The sequence below is a fragment of the Magnolia sinica genome, chromosome 11 (assembly GCF_029962835.1).
Source record: "Magnolia sinica isolate HGM2019 chromosome 11, MsV1, whole genome shotgun sequence".
Lineage (NCBI taxonomy): Eukaryota > Viridiplantae > Streptophyta > Magnoliopsida > Magnoliales > Magnoliaceae > Magnolia > Magnolia sinica.
The window spans coordinates 71,729,469-71,755,580 of record NC_080583.1 but is presented as its reverse complement, the minus strand read 5'-3'; the positions used below and the strand labels follow the sequence as shown (position 1 = coordinate 71,755,580).

General features: G+C 42.7%; 1 non-coding gene across 1 annotated transcript; it reads right to left on the bottom strand.

Moving 5' to 3' along the window:
- Window positions 1-20,846: 20,846 nt before the first annotated feature.
- LOC131219614 (small nucleolar RNA R71) lies at window positions 20,847-20,953 on the bottom strand. Its single transcript, XR_009158264.1, has one exon. It is a non-coding gene; the product is annotated as a small nucleolar RNA R71 (small nucleolar RNA).
- Window positions 20,954-26,112: the final 5,159 nt, after the last annotated feature.

Here is a 26,112-nt window from a genome sequence, read left to right as displayed (position 1 = left end):
CTGACTAACTTCTGAAGGTTGGGATTAGTTCTCGCATACTAATGATGCAAACAGTGTGTGTGCGTGTGTGTGTGAACCATTGTTTTGAATGCAATATCTCCTCTAAGCTTTGGTTCGAGTGAGATAAATTGGCCCTGACTGCTCCACTTACCAAAGCGATCAACCAATCAACACAAGTTTCTGATGGACAGGATTCGACTATGTCAACAAGCCACAGAGCATACGCTTATATTGATTAGGTGTAAGATATAATACAATGTAAGAATGATGAACTTGATGAGCAAGGGGGTTGAGAGGGGAATAAGTGTTGCACGATGCTAATACTTGGTTTAAATGAAGTTGACTGAAAGTTGAACAATTAGATAGATGGTAGTGTCACAAGGATTGGATTGAGAGGCTTGGATCTAGACCTTGATTGTTGTTAATGTAAACCCCAAGTGCAGGGTCGCGATGTAGCTTTACTCGGTAAGACCGAGGTCGAACCTACAAGGACTTATATTTGTGTATTTCTATAATACTTTAAAACTAGAACTATAACTAACTTATGAGATTGGATTTTTAAGAAGAATTATGATTGAAACTAAGAAGAATTCGATAGAGCAAAACACTAGAGTGCCACAGATCCACTTATAGCTTTTCTTAAGATCTAGTTAATTTAATTCAATCATTTAACAACTGGAATCGAACTTCTATCCTATCCGATCGGACAATAGAGCGGTTAATTTATCATTCATATATAAAAATATATTTGAACTTCAATTGAATTGGTTTTCACATTAAGCATCAAAGTATTTATCAAAGGAAATTCAAAGCATTTATCATGCCCTTAGTCTATGACAGATTAAAAGATTTTAAATATCAATCATTAGCAAAATACATAAGCAATCATTCTGATGTAGAATATGTCACGGATACATTCCTAACAATGTTGAACCAAAAGAAGGTGGACCGTAAATTGATCATAACTTTTGATCTGGGTATCGTTATGGGGCACCAGACAGAGTATCATGAACCGAAGCAACATGAGAACTCAAGGATGAATTCTTTTGAAGTGGAGGGGACTGATGTAGAGCAGGTCGCAGACACTTTCATGTCCAAGATGGACCAGAGAAGGTCCGATCAGAGGCAAAAGTCATCAAGACTGTCAGAACCTTAAAATAGGCATATCTCGTAAACTGAAATGAGTTACTTGACATACCTCATAACATTGTTAATTAACTATCTATTTGTCATCTGCGATTAAGTGATGTAATGAATGAAACCTGTCATGAGCTCACCATCTTAAGGTCCATATTTGCCTTACACGGCTTGGATCGCATATTTACCTTACACGGCTTAGATCGCATATTTGCCTTACACAGCTTGGACCGCATATTTGCCCTCGTGGCTTTGATTGATTATTGGTGCCCTTTTGTGGCTTGTTGGTTTTCTAGCCATCTTTCGGTGTTCATCGTATTGTGATTTCTGAATGAAGTGGGAGTTCGTTTATCAATTTCCTAGCCATCTTCCGGTGTTCACATACGATATGACTTTCGGGTGGTCTAGAGTTTATATGTTGCTTATCTCTTCATCTTGCGATGTTCACGTATGATATGTTTTCAGGTGAAGTAGATGTTTGTAGATTGTTCTTTCTTCATTTTGCGGTGTTCAATCATTCTATGATTTTCAGGTGGAGTGGGAGTTCATTTATCAGTTTTCTAATCATCTTGCGGTGTTCACATATGATATAATTTTTGGGTAAAGTAGAGGTTTAAAGCTTAATTTTCTAATCATTTTATGGAGTTTGTAAGATTATTATTTGACTATCTGAACACGTCCCCTTTCATTGCGATTTCTATTACATTTCCTTGATGTTGAGATTACGTTGACTAGCTTATTTCTGAATATATGATTATAATTTTGAATTGCATTGTTTAATATGTCTCTTCTTATACATTGTGATTTATGTTGGATTATGAATGATGAGTGCGTAACCTTAGAGGGTGCTCCTCACTGCGATAGTCATTGACGCTATCAAATCGTAACAATTGATACAAGTGTAGAGCAAGCCAATGCCGTTCACTGGGTCGCTAGAGCAGATCGGGTAGCTGAGGAGCTAGACGGGGTCCCTATGGCCCATGTTAAGTTTTATCATTAGGTGATAGATTCCTATTTTTATTTAACGAACTTTGTTATTTGGGATTGTATAAGTCCTGTATGGACACTACATTTGGATTTTTATTATGGTTGAAATGTTTGTATATAATGCATGGTTTACTCTAGTTACGTTTGCTGCTAACTCTAATTAATGATAAGCGGTTCAAATTTATATTGAATTTTATAGGCTAACACTCGGGTTTTTGAAAAATGAGTCATATACTCGAGTTTTAAAAATCGGGGCGTTACAAGTGGTATCAGAGAGAGTCTAGATAAACCAGGCCTTGGGAAAAAACAGGACTTAGACAAATTTAAATACTCAAAAGTTGCATTGATAAAATTAGAGACTTAAAAACTAGGTTTAATTCTCTTAGTTTTAGGGTATCTTGTGAATATAGAAATCCAAAATTTTAGGCTCCCATGAAAATATCTAGGATAATTGTTGAACGTAGAAACAAAACTTTTTGGTGTTGTGAAAAGTTTGGTTAAATTCAATAACTCACCAGTTTAGCCCCCCTGTAATCTATCTTAGGACACAAATATAAGTATAAGATTATCGTAGGACCTTACCTTTAGGTCGAAGACTAGAAGACGTGTGTATAAGGATACTTAGATGGTCATCTTAAGATCTTTGGGCCGTGTTTGGGCGGTGGGATTAGAAGGGATTACGTGGGATGGGATTCAAAAAAACATAATTATTAACATGACCGGGATTGTCACTATTGCCATGGGATAAGATTAATGCCATGCTTTGTTAGTAAGACAGTGGTATATTGAATGGATATACCCACCATCATTTGAAATTACTGAGAATAATACATGTGTTATATCTACACTGTTCATTTGTTTTGTAACCTCTTTTTATGGCATGGGCCTAAAAATGAGATAGATCCAAAACTTATGTGGCCCCAGAGAATTTTTCAACTGTAAGCATTCAATCCCCATTGCTTTTTATGGTGGGGTCCACTTGAGCTTTAGATTTACCTGATTTTTTGGCCCATGCTCTAAAATAATCTCAAAAAATGGGTGGACGGTGTGGATATAGCCCACACATCATGGTGGGACTTACACAACTTGCCAACATTGAGTGAAATTGGAACGGTACCAATGCAATTCCATCTAATCTAATTCCAAGCTTTTCCATTCTTCCCAAACATGGAGTGGAATTGGCATGGGACCACATGAATCCCATCCCACCTAGTCCCTTCTAATCCCACTTCCCAAACACGCCCTTGGAGTCTTGTTGCATCTAATCGCAACGGATAGGGAGTTGTCGAGCACTTATCAATTTGAACAATACTTCAGCTGTATGATTCATATAAGCTGCCTTACGATCTTAGTTTAAGACTTGTTAAACTTATGAGGATATGACCATGATGAATCCTTTCTTTTAACATGATTATGACCCCAAAATCTCATCGCCCAAGAGTGCAGACTATTCATTTGTTAACTTCGCCGACAAACGACCTTGTTAGAGAAGAGGGTCCTGAGCGCCCTCCTATACCTCCAGTTAGGCCAAGTAGTCCAGAAAGAGAGTCAGCATCAGGAACTATCCCATCTAAACCACCTATGGGTCTTTTTGGAACACCCCCATCAAATGCGCAGCATGAAGCCCCACCTGGTGATGTTATTAGTCAGCTGAATACCATCATACAACAACAATAGGCTTCGATCACCACACTGTTAGAAGCTCTTCAACATAATATGCATGCATCAGCCTTGAAGACTGAAAAAGTTAGTAAGGCAAATCTATTTGAAAGGTTTCAGAGGCTAAGGCCACCATCCTTCTTAAGAGTACCAAATCCAGTTCTAGCAGAACATTGGCTGAATAGAATGGCTAAGATGATCAAACCGTTAGGTTGTTCGGACGCCCAAAAGGTTATTCTCGCCACTCATGCCTTGGAAGGCGAGGCTAATATATGGTGAGAAAGCGTGCTAAGAAGAGTCTCATCTGATTATGAGGGGACCTGGACTGAGTTTAAGAAGAGGTTCAATGAAAAATACTTTCCTTCATGCTATCGTCACGAGAAAATATCTGAGTTTCTTAAGTTGGAATAAGGGGATATGACAGTGTCTCAAAATGAAGCGCACCTTGACGAATTGTCACGATATGCACCAAAGGCTGTTAAGGACAAGGAATATAAATTGCAAAAGTTTAAGGAAGGTCTCCGACCCGAAATTCAGTCGAGATTGTGCACTTTCGACATTACTGACTTCATTGACATCATGGACAAAGTCATGCGAATAGAAAAAAACTTTAAGCTTATGGCCAAAACACGTACTCTTATTCGAGGTTCAGCAAATAAAGCTAGGTTAGCACCATCTATATCTCACATGCCTGAGAAAAGGGTAAGATGTGAATCTCACCCAATTCATTCTTTGAGTCAGGATAAACTCTGCAGCTATTATGGCAAATCGGGTCATATCTTAAGGCAGTATTTTAAGAAACAGCGAGATGAGAGGACTTCTTTGAATCCTGCTCAAGCCTCATGACCTCAAGCATGATAACAAGGAACTCATCACATGTATGCCTTGGATATACCGAACATTGAGCAAACCCACCAAGGTATGATATCTATAAATCTTCCTTAGTAGTTATAAGGTAGTTTATAAGGATTATAAATTTTTGAGACTGCGTAGTAATGCAACTAAAACAATTAGAAATAATTAAATTATAGATTTTAAGATAGTATCCTAGATAACTAAATTGCAATGTTGAAGTATAATGAATCATTTAAGCTTATTCTTTAAGTAGGAAATTAAATAACCTATCTCAAAAGACTGAAATGATCGAGAACGTGAACCGATGGAACCATGTTTAAGCGAAGTATACACGGTTTGACGTGAATTCTAAATCCTAGTGATTACAATGATCTTAATGCCCTCATCAACCAAAAGATCGATACTCACTGGGGTTAAGAAGGATACTAGTAAACTCACTACCCGGCTAGGCAGAAGTTTGGCTTACTAGTCTTAAACCTACTATAACCGTCCTTCCGTGTTGCCTAAATAATTAGAACATGAGATTTCTCTTACATAGTAGTAAGATATCAACAATTCCATTTAATTTAGAAGTGTTGAATTTCGGGGACGAAATTCTTTTTAAGGGGGGTAGATTGTAACACCCAGTACTTTCCAGTACTTGAGCGTTACCATGAGAACCTAATTCAATCTAAGCACAACTTGATGTATCTGAACGTTCGCCGTCATTTTGGTTTGATCTAATGGTTGGTATAGACCAACCCAATCATCTGTTAATTATAAAGAGGAGCCATCACATCTTTTAGGATGTAAGTTACATCATCTACCGTTCAATGCATCCTTAGTAGCTTAAATGATAATCCACACCTAAGCCATACGACCTAACTTAAATCTAACCAATGGGATAACACCCGTCCAAAGAATCTATCCATCCATTGATTCCCAAAATGGGCTATCACATTATCCCAAAACCTATTTTGATCATCTCATTAGACAAATCGAATCGTTAATTGGGCCTTATGAACCACTCAGGATGAAATCTAGGATTGAATGGTTGAAAAGGCTATAAAACCTACTATTAGTGCCCACATGGATAGCCACTGGACTCACGGAACCCTTAATATGCAATTAGAATTGATATGCCCGTCAGATCAGTAGAGATCAATAGTTAAAACAGATATCCACTTAATAAGGTCTACTTGGGCTATGGATCTACCAAGTAGTCATATTAGTGGCCCATCTTAAGTTATTTGGGCTAATGGGTGGGCTAGATTTCACGTACACATCCCAGTGGATTACTAACAATCTGTGTTGGGGCAATCTACCAACAATTCAGGACCCCAAGTCACAAGTATACCCCACCTTTGGCCAAAGGCCCTAAGAGGACCCATAGAACTTGATGAACGGTGTGGATCTGTCGAAAGAAATATAGAGGACCCCACACTAGTGCGCATGTGCACGGATGGTGCACACCCGCTGTGCACCAGACCGGGAAACCCGGTTAATTGGGTTTGACTCGATGGAAGCGGTAAGAAAGCAGGAGGTTTTCCCGCCTTCAGCTCTTTCAAACGGACCGTATCCGTTCGGGAAGGATTTTGGCCCACCTTGAAGGTCTTTCTGATGATCCAAACCATCCATCCTATAGGAAACCTAAATACATCTAACCCCTGACAGTTTCACCTGTTGGATCACACAGATGTGCACACAAATTCGAGCACGAAACGTCCATGTGCGGCTGGTTTTTCGAAAACGGAAAGATTGTTTTTTTCCTTGCCTTTACACTCTGGCAATCCATGTGCGTTGCCTCCTGACTATCCCAGTCATTCATTGCAATACATCTCAGCCCTTTAAAGTAGGGCTTCCCTTGACTATGCTTGAGGCTCTCTCCTACCGCAGATGTTGAAGCCAAACACTTAAGGGCTGCTAATCGTCGTCCATTAAGTGGGTCCCACAGCGACCATAGGACCCATCCACACCATCCAAATTCCCTGGATCATAAGATCATCTATAGGATCCAAATCCACCATTGGAGGAGGAGCCGTCTTCTCCGTTGGCTGAAAGGACCCATCACCCGATGATGGGGCCCATTCATCAATCCGAGTTGTCCAGTAGGTGGACCAGGAACTCAGAATTTCATCCCCGGTGTCTGATAAGGACCATACAGACTAGGGGCATTAATCCATTCAAATGATCGAGTTGCTCGGATTAGAGCCAACCGTGTAACTAACCGGGATTAGTGGAGTCGGGCGCATTAGAAAACTGATTAAAATAGCCCTAATTAAGCTCTCTTTAGCCAGGGCTGCCATCTGAAATGAATAAAAGAAAAAAAATAAGAGAAGGTGAAAGCACCGCTGCCACACTGTATCAACTCGTCCCGAGTCTGGACATGTCTTGCCTATTCATCTCAGCCTAGGGATCGCTAGATGCCGCACAAGAAGAAAATGGAGAGAAATAGAGAAGGGAGAAAATAAAAGAGAGGAAGCGAAAGAGAGCTGTTCGAGACATTGCTGCTGCACCAGCTCGATTCTAGCTGGGTTGCGGATTCGCTCAGACTCGGCCAAGCTGCTATCTGAGTTGGGTCCTCCGTCGATCCAGAGAGCGAGAGAGAGTAGGAAGTGAAAGGGAGTCTGAGTCAGGCCGAGGTGTGGCACCAACCCGACTCAGCCGAGTCAAGCACGGTGCAGGCACTGGCTAGCCTAGGGTGCTTGTTTGAAAGAGAAGAAGGGAAGAAGCAGGAGAAGAAGAGAGAGGGAGGAAAAAGAAGGGAGGAAGAAAGAAAACAAGAGAGAGAGAGAGAGAGTGAGGATGTTGTCCTCATTCTTCTTCTTGTCTGCTGTTGTACCGGGCCATTACCAGGTCTGGGCTGAGTCGGGACCGAGTTGGGTGCATCTGGTCCCATGCAGACACCATCTGGACCAGGTTTTCTTGCTGGACATTCCAGTAGTAGGAGCAAGAGGAAGAAAAGGGAAGAGAGAAGAAGGAAAACGAAGGAAGAAGAGAAAGCTTGGGTCGAGGTGTTATTGGGCCGAGTAAACTCAACCCATTGATTCCAGGAAATGTTAGCCGAGTCTGATAGGGCCTTCACCACCACCAAAGAGTCACTCGCAAGAACTATTCGAGAGTAGCCAAGTTGGTGCGCCAGAGCAAGAGCATCCAAAATTGCCTTAGTCTCAGCCCTCATGTTCATACCTATACCATAACCCCTGGCGAACCCAAACAAGAATCTGCCTGTTTCATTTCTCCCCACCCCACCTCCCCCCGCAGGCCCCGGGTTTCCCCTAGAGGAACCATCCACGTTCAGCTTTATCCAGCCCGAGGGAGGTCTGCTCCATTTCACAACAGAGAATTTTGGCGGCCGCAGATGCGGGTTCCTAATTCTCCATCCTGTGTTCATGGTAGCGACCGATCTTAGGAGGGTTTTAGTAGTGGGAAGCGTGGAGTTGACTAGCTTTGCCTTGTGGAGAATTCGCTTGACAATTATGGAGACTCCAAAACAGGCGTTGTCGAATCTGTTGGCATTTCTGGCTTGCCACAGTTCCCAGAAGATGAAATTGGGGATGAGGCCCTTCAGAGGAGAAGATAATGTCGCGGAAGAATCCCACCATAGAGCAGCTCGGCCAGCCGGGGTGGGGGGCAAAGGCTGGGGGATCCCACAATCCTGACGAAATCACTCCCAAACCCCGCTGGCAAAAGACCCCGTGGCAAACAGGTGGTCCACCGATTCACAGTCTAGATGGGTAGGCAGAGGACAACAGGCGCACTTAAAGGTAATACTGATACCTTTCCTTTGGATATTGGCGTTGACTGGGACTACATTATGAAGAATTTTTCAGGATAGGAGGGAGATCTTAGGAGGGACTTTGGAGTGCCAAACCCAAGGAGACCAGCTGGTTTTTGGTGCAATGGGCCTGATGATCTACCAAGCTGAGGCAGCCGTGAGCTCCCCGTTCCCCGACAAAAGCCATATTCTGCAGTCATCAGAGTCAGACGTGTAGATCCCTTCAAGGGATATGTGATCCACCACGGCCAGGGGCAAGACCTGCAAGGCCTTCTCACTATCTATCCAACTTGCGGGGCCAATCCAGTCCCGGACACTGGCTGGCGTGCTGGCCTGTTGATGCAGCTGTAGAGGACGCAAGACACCAAGGCTGGATGAATCCTCCTCCCAGAAATCAATGGAGCCACGCCCGATCAGCCATCTGGATTTTTCCCTGAGTAGGGAAAATGTTGTCCTGATCCTTTTCCAAATCGGAGCTGCGTTGGGGCCAGTAGGCGAGGATGGCTCGGCAGCAAAATCCTGAGCGTATTTGGCTCTCACAAACTTGCACCAGCAACTGTCCTTCCCTCGGAACAGGGCCGCCCAAGCAAGCTTTAATCGGCAAGCTTGCATCACCAATTTTAAGGGTCTTAGGCCCAGACCACCTTCAAATTTCGGCAACAGAAGACTTTTCCAGTTGTGCCAATGGCACTTCTTCTTCGGCCCATCTCAGCCCCAGAAGAAGTCGGCAAACCGTTTCTCTAATTCAGCAAAGACATTGAAAGGGACCTCCATGGCCACAAGAGTGTGTACCGGGATGCTATTGAGGACATGCGTGATAAGGGTGAGTCTCCTAGCCTAAGTTAAAATTCTGTTTTGCCATGCAGAAATTATGGCCTGAATCTTTTCTATTATGGCTTGGAAATAGGTTCTCTTAGGCCTCCCCTAAAAAATAGGGACACCGAGGTACGAGAAAGGCGACGATGCTTTTGCGAAACCAAAGATGGAGGCGACGGCCGTGCATTGCGAGTCGAACGTTGTAGAAGGAGGGATGAAAAAGCTTTTTGTGACATTGATTTTTTAACCCGAGCACCTCTCATATTGGGTAAGAAAAATCTTGATTTGGGTGAGGGACCTTCTGGATCCGTTGGCGAAGAGGATCGTATCATCAGCAAATAGAAGATGGGAGACTATGGGGCAATTTGGACGCGTCTTGTATGGCTGGCACACGCCCGTGGCGACCAACCGATGGAACCTCTGCTAAGCGCTTCAGCTGCAAGGATGAAAAGTCCTAGGGAAATTAGATCACCCTGCCTTAGACCCCTAGAGGAGTGGAAGAAGCCGGTCGCGATGCCATTGATGAGGACTGAGAACCAACATTCTGACCAACAACGTTCCACCAGCTGGATCCAATCCCTGTGGAACCCGAATTGGCTGAGGGCCGCTTTCAAGTAGTTCCAGTTGAGTCTGTCGTAGGCCTTCTCCATGTCTAACTTCTGGAGAAAATTGTCTCCCCTGACTTTCTTGTTTATGTCCCTGAAAGTCTCCTGGACAAGGGTGCAACTTTCTGCCATGGATCATCCTTGCACAAATATAGCCTGTTCTACGGCGACAATGTTGGGGAGAATGCCTCCCAGTCTCGCAGCAATAATGCCTAAAAAAATTTTGTATAAACAATTACAAAGACTAATTGGTCTAAAATCAGAGAAATAAACTAGGGCACTTACCTTGAGAATTAGGCAAATTAGAGAAGTCGTGAGGGCTTGAGGGAGATCAGCACCATTGAAGAAGTATCTAGCAGCCATGAGGAGGTCGTGGTGAATCGTAGACCAACAGGCCTGAAGAACACCCCAGAGAAGCCGTCTGGGCCAGCTGCTACGTCTAGCGAAATAGCTTTCACCGCCTGAAGAAGCTCTTCCACGGATGGCTCAGCTAGCAAGAGAGCATTGTTTTGGGCAGACACTACTGTCGTGATGGATTGAAGGAAGTTCTGGGGATCGAGGTTATCTTCTGCCTGAAGTAGATGTTTGAAATAATCCACCGCAGCTTCTCTGATTTCTATAATGTTAGAGATTACCGTACCATTAGCTTGCTTGATTTCTTGGATTACGGCTCTTCTACTCTTGGCCACCACAACCGAGTGAAAAAAACTTGGTGTTACAATCTCCTTCGTCCAACCAATGAGACTTGGATTTTTTGCTTCCAAAAAATCTCCTCATTGAGTTCCAACTGGGCGAGGTTATCCCTGAGCCTCTGCAAATCCTGCTGAGTATCCTAGCCTAGAGATGTAAGAGCCGCTTCTTCAGCGTGGATAAGTTCAGCCGAAGTAGTTTGAATTTAGCTGAAGATGTTACCAAAGGTGGCCTTATTCCAATGCTTGAGAGCCTGTTTCACTGCCTTCAATTTTGCTATCACAATTTGGATTGGATTGTCAATTGAAGGAGCTGCCCAAACCGCTTACACTAGCTCCTGGAATCTACTGTGCAAGCACCACATTCTTTGGAACCTGAAGGCTTTTGGGCCCCCTGGTTGAGGGGATGGAAAGTGCAGAAGCAACGGAGCGTGGTCGGAATTATGTCTGGGAAGGTCATTCACTTGAAATGAAGGAAATTTCTGTAGCCAACAATCATTGCAACACACTCTATCAAGCCTGGCCCAAACCCTAGGCTGACCCAACTAGCTACTACCCCACGTGAATCTGTTAACTGAGAATAGAGCGTTCACTAGACCAGCATCATTCAGACCCTCCACAAAGTCAGCTGCACTCCTTGCATCGAAGACCGTGGAGCCCAGTCTCTCAGATTGCGACAATACTGCATTAAAATCGTCACAGACTGCCCTAACTTCAGCCCTGTTCTAACTCTTTTTTCGTCCCTGAGCATCGGCTCTAGAATAGCTAGAATGACTGATTTTTAGTGCCTGATAAGCCTTTTAAGAGTCTTAATCGTGGGAGAATTCCCCACCCCGCTCGCATTCCAAACAAAGATGTTAAGCATTGATCACCTTGGAAGTAGTCTCGCCCCGTCTCTTCCAGGCTCTCAGTCTGCCATACCAGTTCACATCTATAACTTTGAAGGTTCTCTTGGCTCTCCGTTTGGGTTAAAAAGTCTTTGATCCTACCAACATCTCTGTGAATTGGAAAAGTTGTTCGTTAGGTTCGTGGACTGCACTTATCATTCCAACTGGTTCACTGGGAGTAGACAGAGTTAGCCCTTTCCATGCCCCCTGAATAGGATCTTCCAAGATGTTGGGAATCGAAGTAATGGCTAAAAGAGAAACAGGGGGTCTGTCGTGCAGAGGGAAAACCACTGGGCTTTGAGGCTCATGAATGTGTTGATACCGCTGGTGTCAGCCAATGGAAAAATTATTGGGAGGTTGTTGGGATGCAGAGCCTCTCTGGATAGCAGTCTGAGGAGTGTTTGAAGGAGAATTCCCTTGAAAGTAGGGCGATAAGTCTATCACCAAATGACCCCCTTGCTCAGGGCACTTCCTGATTTTGGCCGCATTCCAAGCAACAACCTGAGTATCTTCCAGGTCCTCTTCAAAATTGGATCCTGCTCTCAGCGGGCTACAGCCTACTGAGAGGGCTTTTCTGATAGGCGGAAGGGCGTGAATCTGAGGGTTATGCCAAAGCTAATCCAAGGAAGTTGGAAGGGGTGGGATAAGAGGATTAAATGTGGATTGGTTCTGAACCAGGTAATTAGTAGGGGAGTGGGGATGTACAGGTGTGGGTTGAAGGGTGAAGTGGCCCTGGTTAAGTGAAGGTTGCAAGATGGGGGGGTCGAGGTTTGGCGGCTTATGGGTCGGGGAAGGAGGTAGCTCTGGGGGTAGGGTGGGACTAGAGTGCGGGGCCTGGGGTGGGAATGATTGTTCGACCCATTGCCTAGTAGATCCAGGGTTTGGTAGGGTAGGCATAGGGGAGAGGTCTGGAGTGTTGAGCTTCGGATCGGCTTCGATGGAAGGCAAGATTGAGAACAGTTTCCCCGCAACTTGCAGCCCTCTAGGCGAGTGTATATCCACCCCTGGCTGGATAAACACTCTGATTCTAACACACTCCTGGGGCAGCCCCGAGAGAGCACTCCTCTTTATCTATGTTACTTCACCGAATGTACGCCCCAAGTCCTTAAAGACTGATTCTATCCAGGCATGGGCTGGAATGCTCTGCAGTTTGATCCATTTGCTTTGAGTTAGCTGAATGGAGTTTGGGGACCATGGTTCCAAGTTGAGAATGTCCATCTGCATATGTAGATTTGTATCCAAGAAAAAAGATATGAGGGTTGTGCGTTCATTAAAGTGGAATAGGATCATGTCTTTGCAGAGTTTGGATATGGACACGGTTTCTGATCTGTAGTTTGCTCGCGCTAAGGCGTGAACTAGAGTGGGAATTTGGACCTCTGAGTTCATGGCTTGCGCAACCACAGCTAATTTAAGTTCCTTCTGCTTTCACTGTACACTTTGACTGTCTGCAACCACAAGCCAATTGGTCTTGTCCTTGCTACAAACACCTGATCTGTAATCAGTACTTTGCATCTGTTGCTACGCGTCTGGGCTAGAGTCCGCCTCCTGCCTATTGGCCACTCTCTCACTGTCTCACGCGGGTGGTGGATGGAGCAGGATAACCAATAGGGCATTTCGTCGAACATTAGCCGGGTCCGAATGTTCTGCTCCCCTAACCACCACCTTGAACGATTTGTCATCCCTTGTGGAGGCACCGATTGGAGCAGGCGCTGCAGGGATGGGCCCCGCCGTCGGGGGGCAAATAGGAGGCACCGGACGGGATCACAATTTCGCATTCTTGACTGTTATTATTATGCCATCTACCCTTTTCCCATCCAAGATGTCTAGAGCTGCTTTTGCATCCGCTTCATACATAAACCGAATAAAACCATACCCTTTTGATCGTCTTAAACCTAGATTAGAAGGTATAAACGCATCCACAATTTTTCCGTACCTTCCGAAAATTCTGTAAAGATCTTCCGCCGTGGTGTCGAATGTAATGTTCCCCACGAAGAGGGTATGGAAGTTTTTCCGTGGCCCCTTGGGACGTCGGACCTCATGCCAGGCTTCGTCTTCGTTGTCTGCCATCCAAAAAAGTTCGCTTTCACGGTTGTTACGGTGAAGATAATCCGCTTCCTTCTGAAATGCTTAAACAGCTTAACCCTCAAATCACAGTGCATGCTCCTACCCGTCCGATCATCTCATGATATATCTTGTATCCCATGATTTTATTCGTATTTAATTTGTACTATCGTGTAGTGTTAAAACTTAAGACATTGGTTTGTATAAGCCTTCGGGTAGCCACTCGATTAGTTTGTTATGTATATTTGGAATTCCTCTTATATTTAATTTGTTTCTATTCTACTAAATTGCTAAGTCTAATAAAGAAAAAAATGTACCTGAAATTTAGGCTATCTTTAGAAGTTATCACTCAAATTTTTGAAAAACGAGTAGTGTACTCGGGTTTCGGGAACCAAGGTGTTGCAAACGTAATTATTGGTCAAAGTAACGAGGTTCCATTAGACAAAGTGACAATGTTCTACTGGATAAAGTGATGGGGTTGCCAGATAGATTGATAGGGTTTCGCTTGATAAAATGACGAATTTTTGAATAAAGTGACTTGGTTCCACTAGACAAAGTAACGATGTTATTCTGTAAAGTGACAGAATTTTACTAGATAAAGTGGCGACTTGTCAAATAAAATGACGGGGTTTCAATAGACAAAGTGACAAGTTCATTTGACAAAGTGATAAGGTTCCATTAGACAAAATGATGGGGTTCCATTAGATAAATTAATGTGTCCATTTTATATAATTATCATGGTGGGTCCTATAAGTTTCAAAGGTGGATGTCTCTCTTCCAAATATTTTCTTTGGTGTGGCTCACATGAATCTCATGTTAACCTTTTTCTTTTTGGGATTTGGGCCTAAATGATTACGCATCTAATTGTCAGAGTGGATTTTGCATACACATCATGGTGGGTCCCCGCCAAAAATTCAATCCCCCATACTTCTCCAATTGTAAAGAGAGTTTATATATATATATATATATATATTTGTATGGGGTATGATCTTGATTTTTTCGAGGCTCACTGCGATGTTTATTTAATATCCACTATAACCATTGGCTATTAAGTCCCATATTGAGCCTAGAGATATGCACTAAAGAAAATAGTTGGGAGAGAGATGTCCACCCTTTATTTTAAAGGTTCAAACATTATACTTATTTCAAAATCTACTTCAACAACTATATTATTAAAATTTAAATAAATTAAAGTATTTTACCAAAAATTACACGGATACATGAATCACTTGGGCCAGACTAATGGAAACAATTTGGAAGCCAAGGATTGCCTATACACTATTTGCAATCATGTGGTCAACCTGAATTTTAGATAGAACTAATTTTATCGGCCTGTGGCCTAAAATGGGGTGACGCAACTTGTGGTCCAGGTTGATTTTTCAGAAAACATCACAATACGGCCCACCTGATCCACTAACTATTTGCTCATACCAGTGGCTTTGACAAAGGGGACACTGGTAGCATATACCACCAGCTGCAGTACTATGTGTTATTGGAAAAGCTCTATTGGCTCCACCATAATGTATGTATTTTATCCATGTCGTCCATCCATTTTTACAAATCATTGTAGTTCATGAGCACAAAATTGAGGAAGATCCAAATCTCAAGTGGACCACACAACAAGAAACATTGGTGATTAGAAGATTAAAAACTTATTGGGGGCTACAAAAGTTTTGGATCAAGCTGATATTTGTATTTTCTCTTCATCCATGTCTTTGTAACGTTATAAGTTAGTTGGATGGAAAATAAACATTACATTGGTCTCTACGAAGTTTATAATGGCATGTGTTCAATCACCACTTTTTCTATGGTGTGGTCCACTTCAGATATCAATCTATCTATTTTTAGACTCATGCCCTAATTTAAGTGGGCAAAATGGATAAACAATGTGGATAAAAGCCAACCATCATGGTTAGAGGTGGGCATCGAGTTGATTCAAACTGAGTTAGGGCTGACCCGACTCGATTTGGTTTTGAAATAGGCCTGACCTAAACTCGACCTAACTCGGTACCGAGTCCAGCGTGCCTAACCCAATCTAAGTCCGGATCTATCCTGGACTAATCCGGACTGAATATGACACGATCACAAGTACCGATTCGGATCGAGTCTTAAAATAATATGAGAACACGGATGGATGGAGTAGATGTACAATGCATAGATCAAGGTGGGCCCACGATGAGGATCCTATGAACATCACTCATCCTGTGTCACAGTTAACATTCCTTGCTAATCAAGCAAATTTTGTAAATATGTTTTCTGTCTTATAAAATTGTTGTGAGATGACATGGCCTAATTAAATTTTAGAATAAAGATATTGGAGGCGGATTAGCTACCAACATGTTGAGTAGCTAGACTCACTACTGAAGTGACACCACCAAGTTCTATGGGGCCCACCATGATGTATGTGTTGTATCCACATTGTCCATCCATTTGGAGAGATCATTTTAGGGTATGATCGAAAGAATGAGGTAGATCCAAAGTTGGAGTGAACCCCACCATAGAAAATAGTGAGGAGAATGACGTCCACTGTTGAAGCCTTCTCAAGGTCCACCGTCATTTTTATTGGAGATCTAACATGTTCATAAGTTAGCACGGATATTAAAGAAGCAGAAACACAAATATCAGCTTGATCGAAAACTTTTGTGGCGCTTTGAAGTTTTTAATGGTGAGCATACTCTCTTCACTGTTTTCTGTGGTGGGGTCCACTCAAGTTTTGGATCTGATTCATTCTTTGGCTCATACCCTAAATGATCTCTCCAAATGGATGGACGGTGTGGATACAAAACGTACATCATGGTGGGACCGACATAACTACGTGACATCACTTTAGCTGCGAGTCTCACTACTCAACATAAATCCCCATATAAAAACTTAAATAAAAATCACGGTGGACCTTAAGTTAACACAGACATTGAAGAAGGGAAAACATACATATCAGCTTGATGGAAAACTTTTTACCCTGGGAAGTTTTTAATGGTGGGTGTAACTCTTTCTACTGTTTTCTATAGTGGGCTCCACCCGAGTTTTGAATATGATACATTCTATGGCTCATGCCTTAAAATTATCTCTCCAAATGGATGGACCGTGTGGATACAAAACATACATCATGGTGGGAACCAGGTAACTAGGTGACGTCACTTCAGTAGCGAGTGTCGCTACTCAACCCGTGCGCGTAATCCCAAAATGTAAGGAAGCGGGCGCAGTGAGTGAGTAACCCACTACGTTAGCGTACTGAGTAAACTCCGCAGGGTCCACCATGATTTATGTATTTTATCTGCTCCGTCCATCAATTTTACCAGCCGTCCATCAATTTTACCAGATAATTTTTAGGGCTCGAGATCAAAAAATGAACCATATACAATGTTCAAATGGACCACACCATAGGAAACAGTTGAATTGAACGTTTACCGTTGAAAATTTGTCAGGGGGCTACAAAAGTTTTAGATGAAGCTTATATTTGTGTTTTCTCTTCATCCATGCCTGTATGATCTTATGGAAAGGTTGGATGACAAATAAACATCACTGTGGGACCTAGCAAGGTTTCAACGGTGGAAATCATTATCTCCACTGTTTACAGTGGTATGATCCACTTGATATTTGGATATACTTCAATTTTGGGTTCATCGCCTTAAATTAGATGTAAAAAAGGATGGACGGCCTGGATAGACTACGTACATACAACGTGGGCCAACTGAGTTTACTCAGTACGGTAAGAGCAAGAGCATACCCTTACCGGTATGCAATCCTATTTCCAAACGAAACCGTCTAATCGCGTTAGACTTTTACTGAAATGTAAATTTTTTTTTATATATTAAAAAAAGTGGGTGTGGCACTTATATTGACGTGGACCAATAAGAATATTGAATTCAGCTGCTCGCTGTTTCCACCAAACAGAGGATCTGCACTCCAATAACTAAGTTATTAATTTCAACAAAGATGTACATATAGTTCAGCAAGTGAGTTTTTGGGCAATGTTCTGTCTGCGATTAGGGGTGGCAATGGGCCAGGTTTTAGCAGGTTGTTGAGGGTCAAATATTACATATTAGACCCCAATTATTACCTGGATTTACGGGTATGATACTGTTTAACGCCCGGTTTTAATTGTGTTTTGTTGCAAGATGCAATCAGGAGCTTAAACTGAAATTGGGTATTAAAAACACGGATTCGGCACTCCTATGTCACAAAAGCAGGGGACGGACTCCTGGGGATTGGGATCGACGATTTTACACAGCCGAGATCCGAAAAAATCGAGAAACTGAAGTTCAAGTGGCCCGAAAGTCAGCCAGAATGCAAGATCATAGGTTTCTCACATCCGTTTGTCCCGAAATTTCATACACGGCCTGAAGAATATAAATTAACCGTACATGTAGAATTTCGGCTGTTGTATCCTGGTGGAAGTGGCCTAATGGATAGATCATCCCTCGGAATCATGATTCTGGGCCCACCTGCTGTTTGGATATGCTTCATCTCCGATCTCCATGGTCTAAATGATGTGATAGAGTGTATGGACGGAGCGAATTTCATATATACATCATGATGGACCCCACAAGGAGCATGCGAGTGCATAAACGGTGCACTCCTGTGGTGCACTGAATTCCTACAAAGGGTCAGCCACCACTGACCCGCGTCCTATTCAAAAACGCAACAGCGTTTAGACGGTCGATTCCGGTTTTTTTGACTGTGGAACCCATCCATCACATATGCTGAAAATCTGGACCGTCCAAGGTGATAAAAAGGGGGTAATTACCCTCGCCTAGGTGTCAGAAACTCAGAAGACAGTGAGGATTGCAATCCAACTGTCCAAACGGAGAATGGACGGCTGAATGAAAACTACGTGGGGCGCACCGAAATAGATTCAAAATTAGTCATTTCCGACCGAAATTGCGAGGGTAATATAATGAACGGAGTGGATTATCTGGAGAAACCCGATCGTGGGCCCCCCCATCAGTACAGCGTCCGAACCGCGCAAGCCCTGTTGCGCGCAGCCGGGACTTCCGGGCGGTTCCTTGATCAAGACGGTGGTCGGATCAGCAATCCAAATCATTCATTTTCATCAGCAGGGAACCGTGACCACCCCCAAGAAGTCCGATTCTGATTTTTGGACGATCAGTCGTCCAAAATCTCGTTCCAAACACAATATATCTGCGTTCCACTCCGTATACGAACGCGGTTTGCGTTCCTGACTGCGAAGCTTTCCGCAGCCTAATCCCCTCAGGACTCTGCAGCAGCGCCAGAGGGAGTTTTTGGTCTTTAAAAGAGAGAGAAGGGAGGACGGCTAGGGTGTGCGGGAATTTGGAGGCTGGTTGCTGGGTGGAGACGCGAAAGGACGTGCTGGGAGGTAGTTTTGCTGCTGCTATACGTGGAAACGGTAGTTCTTCTGCTGCTGCTGTGCGTGGTGGGGAAAAGGGCTGGAAGAGTGAAGACAGGAGAAAAAGCTGGGTTTTCTCTCTCATCCCTTCTTGTTCTTTTCTTTTTCTTTTCTTTATTTTATTTTGTTTAACCAACCCATCCATGTGTAGCTAATCCTATTAGCTAGGGCTAAGGGGTGAAGCTTGTAGCCTGATGGGAGAGATGTTGCTGGTGCCCTTTGATTAGATTGAAGAGATTATTTTTGATTTAATTTTATGGGAATATTTTTAGTTTTTAATGGCATGTTGTGACTGAAATTACAATGGGCTTGCAATGGCTTCGAATATTTCTTTCCTCTTTTTATATTTATGAAGTCAGGAAGCCCTGTTGTTCATCATTGTCCCATGGGCATGGTAGGATGACAGTACCTTCCTAACCTTCATGGCATGTTGATTGATTGGTAATTAGATTAATTCTGTTGTTTGCTTTGTCTCATGGGCATGGTTTGGTGATGGAATCCATTCTAATTCATATCATCTCTTGAAACCTATATCAATGGCAGTTCAGTAAATTTCCATAATTTGTGATCCTGGCATACGATCTCCCTGATCTCTACAAGTGGATCCTCTGAATCCCTAGTTTCCTTTTTCTGAATTCCTTAAAGTCTTAGATAATTCTTCCACAATTATTTCTTAAATTCTATTTTGTTTAGATCGCATCTTAGTCTAGTTCTAGTTTTACTTGATTTCAGATAACGTACAGGTATCAGTCCCTGTGGATTCGACCTCGATCTTACCGAGTTTATTACTACATCACAACCCTACACTTGGGGTGTGAACAAGTTTTTGGCGCCGTTGCCGGGGACTGACGGTTACGATTTTCTGAAATTAATTGGTTTTAGGATTAGTTTAAGATTAGGATTTTACTAACCTTAGTTTTTATTTATTTATTTATTTATTTCTATTTGGGTTCAAAACTAACTTGTTTCCTATTTTATAGGATCTGGACATAAGTTTCTCAATTGGTAATTCCTTCCTAATCTCTCTACTTTTTCATATTTTTAGAATTAGGGTTTAAATTTTAGAAATTTTCTAATTCTAGCACTTTTAAAATCTAATTTATTTTCCTAATTTATTTTTAGAATATTTTTTAGGAACTAACCTTCTTATTTTGTAGGCCTTTAAGATAGAAATTTCTAATTTGGTAAGCTCTTTCCCTACTTCCTATCTTTCAGTTCTCTTTTAATAATCTACTTTCTAGTTTAGATCTTTCCTAATTTATTTTAGAAATCTCCACTTTCTTTTAAAAATTCCTTCTTTTAGAAATTAATTTACTGCTATTTTTCTTTTTAGAATCTAACTTATTTTTGTTTTATTTTGCAGGTTTTTAACTTAGGACTTCGATTTGGTAACTTCTTTCCAACTCTCTCTTTCTTTCTAGATTTTCTTTTCCTTTCTTAGGATTAGGTTTTTAATTGAGGGCTGCGAGTGTTTTCATGCCCAAGTGGGCCCGTGACGACACTCGACGTCTCTTGACTGAAGGAGGATTGGTTGAGGGGTTGACTATCCATCGCAGGACTAGACACCGCTCGAAATCCCCTGAGTTAATTGACGGGTCTTACAAGACTCTACTTCCACCTAGGGTGGAGGGTATCCAGGATGAAAATGAGGTGCAACAGGCACCCCCGCCTCGTACTTTACGAGATTTTCTACAACCGGCGGGAGTGAGTACGCCCTCATGCATGATTTTTCCTGAAAATACAGGACAAATGGACATCAAGCCAGGAGTTATCCAACTCCTTCCCAAATTCCATGGACTTGAATCAGAGAGTCCATATTTACATTTGAAAGAGTTCGATGAGATTATAGCTACATTATGTTTTCCTAATGTATCTGAGGATACAATTAGGCTGAAACTCTTTCCTTTTTCCTTAAAAGAGAAAGCTAAGACGTGGTTACATTCACTGCGTCCTAGATCCATTGGCACATGGAACGACATGCAGAGGGAATTCATAAAAAAATTCTTCCCACATCATAAAACGATTACCCTCAGAAAAGCAATCATGAACTTTGCCCAAAAGGAAGATGAAACATTCTTCCAATGTTGGGAAAGGTTCAAAGATTTGGTCAGTTCATGCCCACAACACGGATTTGAAACGTGGCGCATTACAAATTTTTTCTATGATGGACTGACATCTTCCATGCGCCAAATGGTCGAGACAATGTGTAATGGAGAGTTCATTAATAAAGATATCGACGAGGTATGGGACTACCTCGCCAGGTTGGCTGCACCAACACAATCTTGGGACTATTACCCAAAGTCGAACACCACGTCTAGGCCGACTCAATTAAAAGAGAAAGGTGGATTATATCTCTTGAAAGAAGAGGATGATCTCAAGTGTAAAGTGACTACGCTCATAAGGAAAGTTGAGGCCATGGAAGGAAAGAAGGAAAAGGTCAATGAAATTGTTTGCGGCATCTGTGATTGCAACATTCACACAACTGAAAACTGTCCTACAATACCTGCCTTTCGAGGAGTGTTGAATGAACAAGCCAATGCCGTAAATAACTATCAAAGACCTTTTACTGGACCTAACTCCAACACATACAATCCTGGCTGGAAAAATCATCCAAACTTTAGTTGGAGGAATGGACAAACGGCGACTCCTCCAGGTTTCTTCAATCAAAATCCAAATCAAGTGAAACCTCAAGAGGAACCGGTTCAAAATCCCATACAAGAGCTGGCTCAGGCAATGCGGGGAATTACAGATTTTATGCAAAAGATAGATTCTCGTATGACGGTTATAGAAAAGGGGATGCTTCCTGCACAACCTCTCCCCAATCCTAAACCACAGTACGAGAATAATGATCCCAGCTCTTCAAATCAGATGGGACATGCTAAATCCATCACCACTCTTAGGAGTGGGAAGATCATTGATAAAACTCTTCCGGTTAGGCCCGAAAAGCCTCAAGAACCAAAAGAGGACAACAATGATGGATCCAGTGATGCCCCACAAAAAGTGGAACCGGAACTTCTAGAGAAGCCAGTTGCTCCATTCCCCCAACGGTTGGTTTCACCAAAACCTCTCTCTAACTCTCAGGATATCCTAGAGGTGTTGAAACAGGTGAAAGTCAACATTCCTCTACTTGATGTCGTTAAACAGATACCTTCATATGCCAAATTCCTAAAAGACTTATGCACGACCAAGCGACGGAAAATTATTCAAAAAAAAATCTTCTTGACTGAGAAAGTGAGTGCCATCCTGAAGCAAGACGTGCCGCAGAAATTCAAGGATCCCGGTAGCCCAACCATATCATGTGTAATCGGGAACCATCGAATTGATCACGCACTTCTTGACTTAGGAGCAAGCGTCAATCTGATTCCCTACTCGGTATACAAACAGTTAGGTTTGGGTGAATTAAAACCCACCCTAACCACACTACAACTTGCTGATTGCTCGTTCGTGTACCAAGAGGGATAATTGAGGATGTGTTGGTCCAAGTTGATAGATTTTACTACCCTGTAGACTTTATCATCCTGGACACCGAACCCATCAATAACATGAGCACTCAGATTCCCGTCATTCTTGGTCGCCCATTCCTTGCCACGTCAAATGCAATTATCAATTGCAGGAATGGTATCATGACTATGTCTTTTGGAAATTTGACATTGGAGTCAAACATTTTTTTCAATAACGGCAGCAATTCAGAGGATGATGACGAGTTCCACGACATTAACATGATTGACTCTTTCGTGGAAGATACGACACCTCTGACCTTATCCTCCGACCATCTAGAGACGTGCCTGGCCCACTCCCATGATTTTGATGATGACATGATTAGGGAGACGTGCGCCTTACTTGATACTGCACCGGTACTTGAAGTTAACCGATGGAGGCCACAATTTGAAGAATTACCACAAACTGATGTAGTGCCTCTGCCGTCTAACCTCAAGCCGCCGAAGCTTGACCTAAAACCTTTGCCCTCTGATTTGAAATATGCATATTTAGGTCAAGATGAGACATACCCGGTGGTGATCTCTGCCCACCTGGAGAAAGAACAGGAGAGTATGCTTATATCTACTCTCATTGAGCATAAAGGAGCCACAGGATGGACGATAGCGGACCTCAAAGGAATCGATCCTCGATTTGTACTCACCACATATATCTTGAGGATAATGCAAAGATCGCTCGGAGAACCACAACGTAGACTAAATCCAAACATGAAGGAAGTGGTTAAGGCCGAGGTTCTTAAACTATTGGATGTGGGTATTATATACCCTATATCCGATAGTCAATGGGTGAGTCCAACTCAAGTGGTCCCTAAGAAGTCCCGGAATCACCATCGTAGCCAATGCTAATAATGAACTCGTGCCAACTAGAGTCACTACCGGTTGGAGAATGTGCATTGACTACAGGAAGTTGAATACCGTCACGAGGAAAGACCACTTTCCTTTACCATTCATTGATCGGATCCTATAAAGGTTAGCTGGTCATTCCTAATACTGTTTCCTTGACGGGTATTCGGGCTACAACCAAATAGAGATAGCCCCTGAAGACCAGGAAAAGACCACATTTACATGTCCCTACGGCACCTTTGCCTATCGAAGGATGTCATTCGACTATGTAATGCCCCCGCCACTTTTCACGATGTATGCTTAGTATTTTTCCGACATGGTGGGGCAATATCTAGAGGTCTTCATGGATGATTTCTCTTTTTTTGGTCCTCTTTCAGAGAGTGCTTGGAAAGTCTTAAATGTGTCTTGAAAAGATGTGAAGAAAAGAACTGGTACTTAATTGGGAGAAGTGCCATTTCATGGTTCGAAGGGAATTGTCCTTGGACATATCATCTCGTCCAAAGGAATCGAGGTAGATAAGGCAAAAATCGATCTTATCTCTAACCTACCTCCACCCAAGAACATCAGAGACGTGCGATCCTTCTTAGGACACGCAGGATTTTACAGGCGATTCATAAAGGACTTTAGTCTCCTCTCTCGTCCATTATGTAATCTTCTTCAAAAGGATGTTCCGTACGAGTGGACTGAGCAATGCCAGGAAGCTTTCACCAAGCTTAAAGGCACATTAACCACTGCACCTATCATGCAGCCACCCGACTGGAACCTTCCTTTTGAGCTTATGTGCGACGCTTCTGATTATGCTCTTGGGGCGGTCCTAGGCTAGAGAAAAGACAAGAAGCCCTACGTCATTCACTACGCAAGTAGGACTCTAAATCCTGCCCAAGTGAACTACTCGACTACGGAAAAGGAACTCTTAGCCGTAGTGTTCGCCTTGGACAAATTTAGGTCCTACTTGATCGGATCCAAGATTATTATCTACACAGATCATGCAGCACTTAAGTATCTTCTTTCTAAGAATGATTCTAAGCCCCGCTTGATACGATGGATCCTTCTACTCCAAGAATTTGATTTGGAAATTAAAGATAAAAAAGGAGTAGAGAACGTAGTGGCTGATCACCTTTCTCGCCTTAATACCTCTGAGTCCCTTGAGGCGACCCATATCAATGACATGTTCCCTGATGAACAGCTGTTCAGAATCTCCCATTCACCTTGGTTCGCTGATATTGCTAACTATCTTGCTACAGGTGCCATACCGACACAGTGGACTGCGCAAGATAAGAAGAAATTCTTCACCGAGGTGCGCAACTTTTTCTGGGATGATCCTTACTTATTTAAATATTGCCCAGACCAAATTCTAAGGAGATGTGTACGAAAAAATGAGCATCAGAACGTCATCTCCTTCTGTCACTCAGAGGCCTGTGGTGGTCACTTTTCTGCTAAAAAGACCACGGCCAAGATTCTGCAATGTGGCTTTTACTGGCCCACTATGTTTAGGGATACTCATGAGTTTTGCAAAGCTTGTGAGCGTTGTCAGAAATTGGGAGCATTGTCCCGTCGAAATATGATGCCTTTGAATCTCATCCTTATCATTGAAGCATTTGATTGCTGGGGCATCGATTTCATGGGACCATTCCCCCAATCGTTTGGAAATCTGTATATTTTGCTCGCAGTGGATTATGTCACTAAATGGGTCGAAGCGATTCCGTGTCGAAAGAATGACCATCGCACGGTTATTAAATTCCTAAAAGAAAACATCCTCTCTCGATTCGGAACGCCTCGAGCCATCATTAGTGATGGGGGCTCACACTTTTGTAATAGACCATTCGAGAGCTTAATGAAGAAATACGGTATCTCTCATAAGGTGAGCACCCCATACCATCCACAGACAAGTGGACAAGCTGAGATTTCCAATAGGGAGATTAAACACATTTTGGAGAAAACGGTTAACCCTGATCGTAAGGATTGGTCAATCCGACTGACCGATGCCTTATGGGCATACCGTACTGCCTTTAAAATCCCTATTGGAATGTCTCCCTTTAGACTTGTCTATGGGAAAGCTTGTCACTTGCCGGTAGAGCTGGAACATAAAGCGTACTGGGCGATCAAAAATCTTAATTTCAATCTGGACAACGCTGGCTCGCTGCGCAAACTTCAATTGAATGAACTTGAAGAAATCCGGAAAGATGCGTACGATAATTCGAGAATTTACAAGGACAAGATGAAAGCGTTTCATGATCAACATATTCTACGAAAATCATTCACGCCAGGCCAGAAAGTCCTTTTGTATAATTCTCGATTACATCTCTTTCCGGGTAAGCTTCGATCTCGTTGGACCGGCCCTTACATTGTTGTTACTGCTTATCCTCATGGGGCCGTCGAGATAAGAGATCCCGACAATGGCAAGGAGTTTAAAGTAAATGGACATCGTTTAAAGCCATTTGTCGAGAAATTTGATTCAGAGGACATGTCCATGCCTCTGACTGATCCTGTTTACCAGGACTGATCTCCTAGTCTGATGGAGGTATAGGTAGGTTTATCGCTTTCATAGGATTATGATAGTTGCTTTGGTCTGGCTGAAGACGTAAACTTAGCGCTCCTGGGAGGCAACCCAGCTCTTCATTTCATTTCATTTTTATCATTAGTTAGTTCAATGTTTGTGGGTAACATTACTGCAAACCCTCACGAGACTACAACTCGTCCACTAGGGGTAACCTAGGGGTTTAAAGGCTTGTTGCATACGCTAAATGCAATCGAAAGCACCTACGAAAATGGTATAGGTAGGATTTTATTTTGTGTTATTTTTGTTGCCTTTTCTCTCGTGCTGATCGGTGCCCAGGCTGTGATCTCTTGAAAAGTGTCTCTCTATGCATCATCCAGGTACTATCTTCCCATTACTTCTCATTTACTCATTTTGTCCCATGTGCATTGCATGCTTATTTCTTTTACATTGAGGA